A 10,261-nucleotide genomic window follows, 5' to 3' on the forward strand; every position below is an offset into this window, starting at 1 on the left:
CTGTAGCTACCAAACCATATCACCTGGTGCCAGATCCAGATGTTCTTGAACGTGACTTCACCAGCTCCCTGGGCAACTTATTCCAATGCCTGACCACACTAACAGTGAATTTTTTTTTCTTATATCTAATGTAAATCTCCCCTGTCTCAGCTTAAGGCCATTTACTCCTGTCTTCTCACTGCAGGCATGGTAGAAGAGACCAGTCCCACCTCATACAATCTCCTGTCCGAGAGCTGTAGAGAGTGATGAGGTCCCCCCCGAGCCTCCTTGGGTCTAAACAAACCCAGGTCCCTCAGCCATTCCTCATGTTTTCCAGACCCTTTGTAAGCCTTGTTGCCCTACTCCAGACGTGCTTCGGCCCCTCAGTGTCCTTTTAAAGTGAGGGGCCCAGAACTGAACACAGGACTCGAGGTGCAGCCTCAGCAGTGCCGAGTACAGGGGGATGATCACTTCCCTAGTCCTGCTGGCTACACTGTTCTTGATCCAGGCCACAATGCCACTGGCCTTCTTGGGCACCTGGGCACTGCTGGCTCATGTTCAACCACTGCCAACCAGCCCCCCCAAGTTGCTTTGTGCCAAACAGCTCTTAAGCCTCTCTGCCCCCAGCCTGGAGCTGCAGGGGTTGTTGTGACCCCAGTGCAGGACCAGGACCCAGCCCTTGGCCTTGTTGAGCCTCATGCTGTTGTCCTCGGCCCATTGATTGAGTCTGTCCAGGTCCCTCCAGCAGATCAACCTTCCCACACAACTTGGTGTTGTCTGCAGGTTTACTGGGGGTGCACTCAGTGCCCACGTCCAGATCATCAATAAGGATGTTAAACAGGACCAGCCCCAGAAGTGAGCCCTGGGGAACAGCACTAGTGACACACCTCAACTGGATTTAGCTCCATTCCCCACAGCTGTCTGGCCCAGCCATCAGCCAGATTTTTACCCATCCAAGCCACAAGCAGCTAGTTTTTCTGGGAGGATGCTGTGGGAGATGGTGCCAAACACTTTACTGAAGTCTAGGAGACACATTCACAGCCTTTCCCTCATCTACTAAGTGGGTCAGTGTGTCATAGAAGGAGATCAGGTTGATCAAGCAGGACCTTCTTTTTGCAAATCCATTCCAGCTGGGCCTGATTCCCTTGTTGTGCTGCACATGCCATGTGATGGCACATTACACAGCACATAACATGTCCCAGCACATGACATGTCCCAGTACATGACATGCCATGTGCTGTAGCAGTGATAAATGCTGGTTTGCTGTGCATGCTGCTGTCATTGATTCCTTCTTCTTGCATACAGAATTCTTTTGGGGAGTGTTGAGGCAATACCATGTTCCACATTCTGAGTCTCCTTCACAGCTCAGGAGCATTCAGTTTTGCTCCTGTGCAGAGATAGTCCTGGGAAACAGGAAAAGAGAAACTTTTATCTAAAAATGGGCAGTTTCATCTCAGTAGGATTCACAGGCACAGCCCTGGCAGTGTTGATTTGCCATAATCAACACTGCCATAATCAACACAGTGTTGATTTAACATAACCTGGACACCTGGTTTTAAGCTAAGCCACAGGGATGGGGGAGTCTATATGTGCTCTGTGCTGCTTCCTTCTCTGCCCTCTCTGGACACTTGGAAAAAACTAAACAAAACAAAAAGCCACAAAAGGTTTTTCTCTGTCACCTGCTAAGGAGCACCATGGTAAGGAATCATGAGGATGCAGATGAGGATTCCTGAGACTTCTCTGTACAGTCATTTTTGGGGGTGCTTCTACAGGAGCTCTCATGTTCCTTGAGTAATCTTCGGCTTCCTTGTGATTCTGCCTTTCTCAGCAGTACCTATGCATGGAATAATGGAAAGTGAAATGGATACCAAGGAATGCTAAAGGTTTAACTGTGGCAGCTCGTTCTGCCAGGGAAAGGAATGGCCTGTGCAGTCTGGATTTGTCCTACTTTCTTTCCTCTCTCTCTCCCTTTCTGGAGTGTAATTAATATGCAGAAATTGCAATCTCTTTGCTAGTTGTAGATCAGCTTGAAGCTGGGAGGAAAAAGAAAAAGCATACAGTTAACTTCTAGTTATTTTTCCTAGATCCAGATAGCCAGCTGGCTAACTTCCACCCAACTGCAGTATGTTGATTTTCCTGCCTCAGTATGAGAGGGTGGTCGTGAACTGGTTCGGAGAGGAAGAATTCTCAGAGAAGTGCCAGAGGGGTAATTCTCTCTCTGTCTTTCTCTTGATGTTTTACTCTAGAAGTCAATCTTACCCTTTTCCTGGGAAGACAGTGACAAAGATTCCTTGGCATGGGGAAATTGGAGGCAGAATAGAAGTTTTGCTGAAAGGAACAGACTCGGGAGCTGTGTCCTGATGTGCTCTCACAGGGAGTCGTGGGTGAACAGAGGAGGAGTGAGCTCTGTTTGGAGATGCACAACAGACTCCCCTGCCTAAATGAACAATTGTAATTTCTGAATTTATGGCCTAGTACTGTAGGGTGTTGTCACCCCTTCCCCTCCTGGTCCCTGGTCAGGGAGCATTAGTAGCTTGGTGGTTGGCCAAGTGCATTCCTCTCAGTGGCTGTTTCATCCAAGTCTCCATTTCACTGGAGGTGGGTTTGGAAGGGGTGTTCCTAGGTGCTTTAGTGGAGATAAGCTCAAAAACTGTTTTGGAGTGTGATTTTTAGGTGCATTTCAAATATCAGAGGAATGTAACAGGCTAATTTGTCTTCACTGTCACAAGCAGCCTGCAAATGGAGGACCTCTTAACAGCCAAGAGACTGATAAGGAGGGCTGGAGCCTTTACCCCCTCCATGTTTGCTTTGGTGTTGTGTTCAAGTGTGGAACAAAGAAAATATGTATTTTCCACAGGAAAACTCCCATTCTGTAGGATGCAAGAGAGCTGTAACAATACATGAGAGTTGGAGGCTGGGCATGAATATAGTAACTGACCTAATTTCCTTTTTAAAGTAGGTTAATCCCACTAATTTGACAATACTACCAGCTATTTTTAATAAGTAATGGAAATACAATAAGAGCTCTGCTGGAGACAAGGGAAGGCTTGCACAGCACAGATTAACAGCTCCCAGCACTGAGGGGCTGCTGCAGCACCCTAGACAGCACTGTGTGCCTAAAATGAAGTTGTCATACAGGGGAATAAGTCAAGATATGAGTAATGTACAAAGCACACATATTTGCAGTTAACTCACTTCACTTGGGTCTTTGTTCAAGTATATATGAACCAAGAGGCTCCTTTCAAGGTGTTGAGTGTTGAGTTTACTGTGACCAATGCCCTGCAATGTTTAATGTGACCACCAGCACCAATTAGGGGTAAAGCAGTGAGTGTGAACAGGGGGTCCCAGAGCAGGGTTTGGGGCTATTCATGTCACTTCAGAGTGAGCAGAGAGCCAGGAGCTGGTGCTTGTTTTTCCTGGCAAAAACATTTGACCTCCAAAATGTATTTGATGGTAGGTTTTGCATTATTATTTTTTTTAAACCTCCATTTAGTAGGCTAAGGAAATGGGAAGATTTTTTTTTAACACAGGAGAATATAAATCCCTACTTAAGTGTGAGCAGGAGGGTTAGTGGCAAATTTGACATAAATTAATTCATCCTCCTCTAAAATACTGTCAGAAGAAAGACTGATTCCTTTCTTTGCTAGACAAAGAGCTGCTCCCAAGTGCTTTGAGAGAACTTGAAGTGAATATATCCAGTTTCCTAATGATTTAGGGTAGGAGTGAAGCATGATTTCCATGTCTTGTAGGTCAAGATATGTTTCTGGGTTGCCTGTAAGCAATTTATTCTTCAACCTTATAGGCAAATCTGACCTCAGGTTTCTTAAAATTGATTGCAGGGGAAAAAGTACTGAGGCAAAACAGATGAGAAAAAATCTGACTTTAAATTTCAGTGTGAGGTTTGTTTCGTATAAATTTTCAGTGAGGAAGGAGAGAGGAAGAAAAGTGTAGGTTTCTGCTAGTTGTTTGGAGAACACCCCTGAAGCTGCATTTTCCAGAGTGCACTGCCAGTGCTGATGAAGCACAGCTCCACAGATTCATCCACCACCAATTCAGGTTCAAGTCCCTGAAGGATGATTAGATGTAGGGCAGGAGGCCAGCATGGCCATCCCTTCACAGCCAAGGAAAGAATGCACTGGGAAAACTTGTCATGGGTTAAGCAAGGAGACAGTTTGAACACAAATTTGCATTTTAAAAAGCAAAGGTTATTTTATTTTGTTATGCTAGTGTTTTCCTTGAGTTTAATTTGCTAGGATTTGAGTAAGCATCCTTCCAAAAATTCTACTAAATATAGAAAATGGCAGAAACCATACACAGTGCAAGTACAACATGGGGTTTGATCTTTCTCTTCCCTGTTGTTTTCTTGCTGGTTTTCTGTCTTTGGATATAGCCTGCAAGTGTCTTGTCTCTTCACCTTGCATGCTCAGTCCTACATGCACTCATGGAGGATGCCAAAATCACTTCTCTTTAGAAGGACCTCCTGTGTGACAGGTTACAGCCTGTCAGGATGAAGTAAAGGAGGCTAAAAACAGCCCAGGTGTTTGCTGAGAGTCAGGCACCAAACAATTACATTCATATGAAGTTGCACTTGTCCTAATAAACCCTGATAGGACTCAGACTGGCTCTGAGAAGTGACTTAGGATACAACTTCACTCCTCTGGTGAAAGGCACAGGCTTCTCAGCTTTGCTGTTCGTGTAGTCTCTGGTTCTTTTCCAGAGAGTGAGAATAAGCAATGGAAGTAAGAGAACAAGACATTTCTCATTCTTCTAAAATAAAGAAATAAAGAATTTTATTCTAAAGTAAAATAAAAGCCTTCTAGCAGAGCAGAAGGCTTTGGAAAGCAGAAAACAAGTGTGCCCAAATGTAATTAATGGCTATCCCCATGTTCCAGTGTTTCATAAACAGTAAATAAAGGGAGAGACAAACTACAACAGGTCAACAAGGGGACAAGTGGCAACTGTTAGAACATACTGGAAAAACTGAGAGCATGTAACAAGAGACTAAAATGACAAGATAGTACTTTTGATAGAGAAACAAAATCACGATTACAACATATGGAACTAGCAGTGAGCTGTCGTTCTCTAATAGAGAAAAATACATTAGCCTGGAAACCCACTCTTGTCAGTTTTCCAAGAATTCAAAGCATTTGGGAAAATATTCTTGTGTTTGTGGATATCAAAGGCCTGCAGAATATAGAGGAGTTTAAAGTCACGTGGAGAACAGGATTGAGAGTTACAGCTAAAGGGTCTTGGCAGTGGACTCCACATGGTAAAGCATTCAACTTTTCTAAAAATATCCCATAGGATAAATGGTCAGAGGAGCCAGACACAGAAAATGTGACTTTAAAAATTTCCAGAATGGGATTCCCAGATGGGAGTAACAGCATTTGCCTCCTATTTCTGGTGCTAGGTCTAGAAGTGATGAATGATGTCTGGAGACAAAAAAGGTCTGGGCTGCCTGCAGCCACATGAAAGGAAGGAGACATGCAGGCAGGACAAAGGCATTCACTGTCCTATGGGCATGCTACAAAACCCACAAGGGATGTTGTGCACATACTCATGTTTACAGCACTGATGTGCCTGCTCTAGACTGTGTCTGGCAATTAAAACATCTGCTACAAGAAATGCTGGTTATGTTCAGACTCAGCCTTGGTGGAGGTGCCCCTTGTAGACAGACCCTGGACTGGGGTTGCAGCACTCTTCTCCCAGGGATTTGTTGGAGTGGCTGTGTCCACACCACATTCCCATGTGCCTGGTGCTCTGCTTGGTCACTGCTGTTCAGGAGTGACCTGCTATTCCTATGAAATGTTAGTGGTGCAGAGAACTCCTCAGAGTAAAGACTGTGCCAGCTCTTGTTAGGCAGCTGTCTGCCCTTTTGGTTCTAACCAAAGTGGAAAGTGAGTTACTGTGAAATATGGGGCATCACTGCAGTAGCAGTTACTTGTCTCCCTGGTGTTTCAGATTGGCAAGTCTTGGTTTTGTTTGGCAGTTCCTAGGAAGTGTCAGTGCTGGTAGGCTGTAAAAAGCAAAGCACATGCACAGTTTGGGTGGGGTGGAGAGAGATGACATGAGATGACATGAGTTTGGGATTAGACCCTCCACCCCCTGCCACTCCTTCAGTGAAGAACTGGGAAAAATGTTCTGCATGTGTGATAGCTTTACACTTCTAATCTAGTGGCATAAGACTATTACTTTTAACCTTTAAACATAAAAAAGGAAAGGCATTTTCTTTTGAATTCTAGGAGGAGCAACGTTGCCATAGAAGTTTATTATCTCTCCTTGAGAGTTTTTATTGGTGGAGATTGGGAAGAGCTGTAGTGTCCTGCCCTGAGAGGCTGGTTGCTCTTCTCAGTGCAGAAGGTAATTCTTCCCACATGTTTCAAACTACAGGAGAGATTTGTGGTCTGATTACCTTCTTTGTTAGCTTTTACCAACACACTTTGATTACACGTGGCTGATTACAAAGGTTCTAGAAAACTATAGATGGATATAAACAGTCTCTGTTCATAGTGAAAATCACAGTAAATCACGCAAATAAAGGCCACAGGTTTTATTTATTTCAAATAATACAACTCAGGTGAGTTTTTTTGGTGCAAGGTATTGAGGAAGTAATCACAAATTAGCAATTGGCTAAAGGTTTCCATTCCCTTGAAGTTGCTTATCTGTAACTGTAAACTGCCTAAATCTGGGGTGTTGTGAGGAAAGGATTTAAAGCAGAAGTAGGTTCACTCCAGTGACGCTGCACCTGGGAATACCAAGACCTGGAGAATATTAGTGTGGGAAACCATATATTATTCCTTATATAAAACCATATATTCCTTATATAAACCATATATTATTCCTATATATAAAGAGTTAGAAACAGCACATGGCTGATCTCTTACAGCCGAATGCAGTCAGTGCTCATTTACATCTCATTTTGACTGTGCCTTTGCTAATACATTTCCCAGTTTTTAATAAAGCTGAAAAATTGTGATTTTAATCCTCCATGTTTGAATTTCTTATGTGCATTGGCAGTCTAATCTCTCAAGGTGGAAGAAGCTGATGCTTCTCTCTAATGCCTTCTTCAGTCACATCTGTCTTGCTTCCTTGGAAGTTGTCACGTGGTTCTCATTGATTGCAGAGGAGAGGGAAAAATATAATTATGCCCAGGTGCATTTGGTTACATCATTTTTTTTTCCCCCCTGAAACAGACCTTGATTTACTGGTGAATTTAGCTATAAATGGTATTAAAACTAGTACACGCTAAATCTTACATAAACTGGTCTGTGGAATAAGGCACAACTGGTGTTTGTGGGAAGCAGTGGTGTGCAGCTTTGGAAAATGCCACAAACCATTGTTGGGTTTTTCAATAATTTGGCTTCAGAGAGTGTTTTAGAGTATTTAATTTCTCATCATTATATTTAACACTTAGGATATTTATTTCCTCCTTGTATATATTTGTTTTAGCTGATGAAGGTTTTAAAAATCTAGTTGAAGTTTCCTTAAGCTTCTTTTTTTGTTGTTGTTGTTAATTTGCAACAGTAAGAAAATGGGCAGCATTAAAGCCTTGTGTTCACTATCCACTTAAAGCTGTGAATGTGTGAAAGTACAACAGGCTTATGCTAATTTCATATCCTTCCTAAAAGCATGAAAGCTTAATTATTTTCTTTCAAAGGTGTTTTTAAAACAAAGACGTCTTCTATTCTGACTTTATTGGATATACAGCTGGGAAGTAGCTTAGCAGCTGGCAAATGGAATTGTAAAAGGGAAGGAGCTTTTATTATTTATCTGCAAAGCAGTGAAAATATACATACACACAACACAAAGATGTGCTGCCAGAGCTGCTGCTGCCTGCCAAAGCAGTGCCAGAGGCTGTGCTGCCTTAGATGCTTAGGGAGGCTACATTGTTGGGGTTTGGGGGGGTTAAGAAAATTAAATTGGGAGTCAGCAAGCAGCAGGAAGGAAGGAAGGAAGTGGGGCAGATCCCAGTCCACTTCTGCATGCAGCTTCTACAGCCACTTCTAGGGAACTTCTTTACCCTTTGTTCCAGTGAATAATTGCTGTGCTTTGCACAGGGGTGTTCTCTGACCCTGGACAGCTGTGCTTGCACCAGGACAAGGTTTCAGTTTTGAGGCTGTGTGATTCCTTTTGGCTTAAAGATCAGCAAACCAGGTTCAGGACACAGGGCAGTGTGTAGGCAGAGTAGTTCATAGTCCTGCCTCTGCCCAGTCCCCTCCTATACAGGTGAGAAGAGTTGCTCAGGCACAGTTAAAAACTGTGGCTGCTACTGATAACACCTCCCTTGTGTGTGAAAGGAAGTAAAAACTCCCTGAATATAATTTTATGGAAAACAGAGGGGGGGAAAAAAAGCTAATTTAGGTATTTGAAATAGTGAATACCTTGTCATTTCTAGGCACAGTTATTTGATGTTGTAAATCTTTGTGCTAACAGGAAGCTTGATGAGATAATGACTTGCTACAATAATCTTTTGGAGTCAAAATCCTGGCTTTAATTATAACTTGGCTCACATAGGAAAGACTTCATTGCCTTCTAAACTCTGCCAGGCATCTGTCTGTGCCACCAGTCAGCCACTGGCTTTGGCACAACTGGCTGTGCTTGATCAAGAGGCAGGAGTGATATCAGGACATGAGCAAGACCACTTGGGCAGTCCCTGCTCTGCTTTACTGCCATAGTTTTGTTATCTCTTCATCATCTCTTCTTCTAAATGGGGTGGGGGGAAGAGATCTGCCCCCTTGCCATGTCTGGCTTGGATTAGCACCTCTCTGGTGCCAATCAGATCAATAGATAGCAGCAGTCCTGACACTGCTTCACTGAGCTGAAAGTTTTAGGGCCCCGTCTGTACAAAAAAAGTGGATACGTTTTGATTCACAAGAAAGAAGCTGGAAAAGGGGAGGAAAAACCTCCTTATAATTTCACCTTGCCCAGATCTTTTGGGAGGGTAATAGTGAGAATGGAATAAGGGGAGCAGGGACAGCCCACTCTAGTACCAGGTCATATTTTCCTGCAGCAATCGCATTCCATTCCTCAAGGAATTGGTAACACTGTCTGGACATTCCCCTGGTTTGCAGCAGTGGAGCTTGGAAGGAACCAGATTTGAAGTGTGGGCAGAAAAAGGTCACTTTTGATATAACCAGACTTGGCTTTTCACCTCAAATGTCACGAGTGTGTGTGAAAGCTGGAGGGAAACCTCACAGCCCTCAGGCCTCCCAGGAATCTTTAGCCTGTGCCTCCTTCCCACTCCTAAGGGAAGAAAACACCTCTCTAATCCTCTGGAGCAGCAGGGCACAGGGTCACCAGGTGCTTTGAGCTGTTCAGCTTTGTGGCCATGCCCTCCTTCTGGAGATGGTGCTGCCCTCCCTCAGAGAGCAGGACTGTTATGCCCTTTTTAGACTTCTCAGGGCTATTTCAGTCTGTGCTCCTCTCTAGAGCTTAAATGGGTTTATGGGACAAGATCTGTCCCTGAGTCTGCTTCTGCTGCTGGGGTGGAGGGGTTGGTTGTGCCCTGTCAGTCCATCTGGCAGGTGCTGGGCTTCCAGCAAGTCCCTGGGTTTGTTTTCTTCAAAAGAAAAACCCCTCACTCAGTGGTTTTCCTCTGGGCTGCACAGTGTGGGATAGGCTGTGAGAACTGCAGAGCAGGGTGCCCAGAGATGTGAGGGGACAGATTCCTGTGCACATGGGGGTCCCAAACTCACCAAAACCTCTTGGTCTCTGAAGTTGCAGCACAGTTATAGTTCATGCAGTTTTATATGGATATTTCTGGGCTACTGGTTAATCTCCACGTGTGTTCAAAAATAAAATTCTAGGGGGTCTTTCTTTTTCCTTTTTCTCTTCCCAAGCAAATATATTTAGGAATATAGGCCTAATCCTGCTATTTAAAGTTGGGGAGAGCAGAATTAGAGGCTTGATAGTATGAGCACAGCTGATGAATCTGCATATCAATGCAGGTTTTTTTTGTAGTGGGGTTTTTTTCCAGTCTGCTTTATGTTACTTAATGACAGTAAATATCCCTTAAAGTCAAGGGCTCTTCCATTTCAATATTAAAAGGAGCTTCTCCACTGATACTTTTGTTTTTATGAAGATGTTGTAAAGGACCATTGTAAATTCCAGCTGGTACCTATAAATATTTATTTCTCTACCCATATGCATAACTGCCTCTGTGCAGTAAATATGCATCTACACAAAAAGACATTAATATTTTAAGTTTTCTGTGGTGCAAGCTAAGCAGCTTCCAGGCTCAGTGACAATGACTGTAGATAGAACAGCTTGAGGCATCCATATA

The 10,261-nt window shown here is 43.7% G+C and overlaps 2 protein-coding genes across 8 annotated transcripts in view; both read left to right on the plus strand.

The window, feature by feature from the left end:
- Window positions 1-10,261, plus strand: part of LOC127473546 (T-cell surface glycoprotein CD1b-3-like) — a 180,453-nt gene that overhangs the window by 93,636 nt on the left and 76,556 nt on the right. The window lies entirely within an intron of this gene.
- The window catches only part of BICD2 (BICD cargo adaptor 2), a 79,225-nt gene that overhangs the window by 62,866 nt on the left and 6,098 nt on the right, over window positions 1-10,261 (plus strand). The window lies entirely within an intron of this gene.

This window comes from Manacus candei, unplaced genomic scaffold (assembly GCF_025592945.1).
Source record: "Manacus candei isolate 608988 ecotype Guabito, Panama unplaced genomic scaffold, ASM2559294v1 h1tg000036l, whole genome shotgun sequence".
In the NCBI taxonomy this organism is placed as follows: Eukaryota; Metazoa; Chordata; class Aves; order Passeriformes; family Pipridae; genus Manacus; species Manacus candei.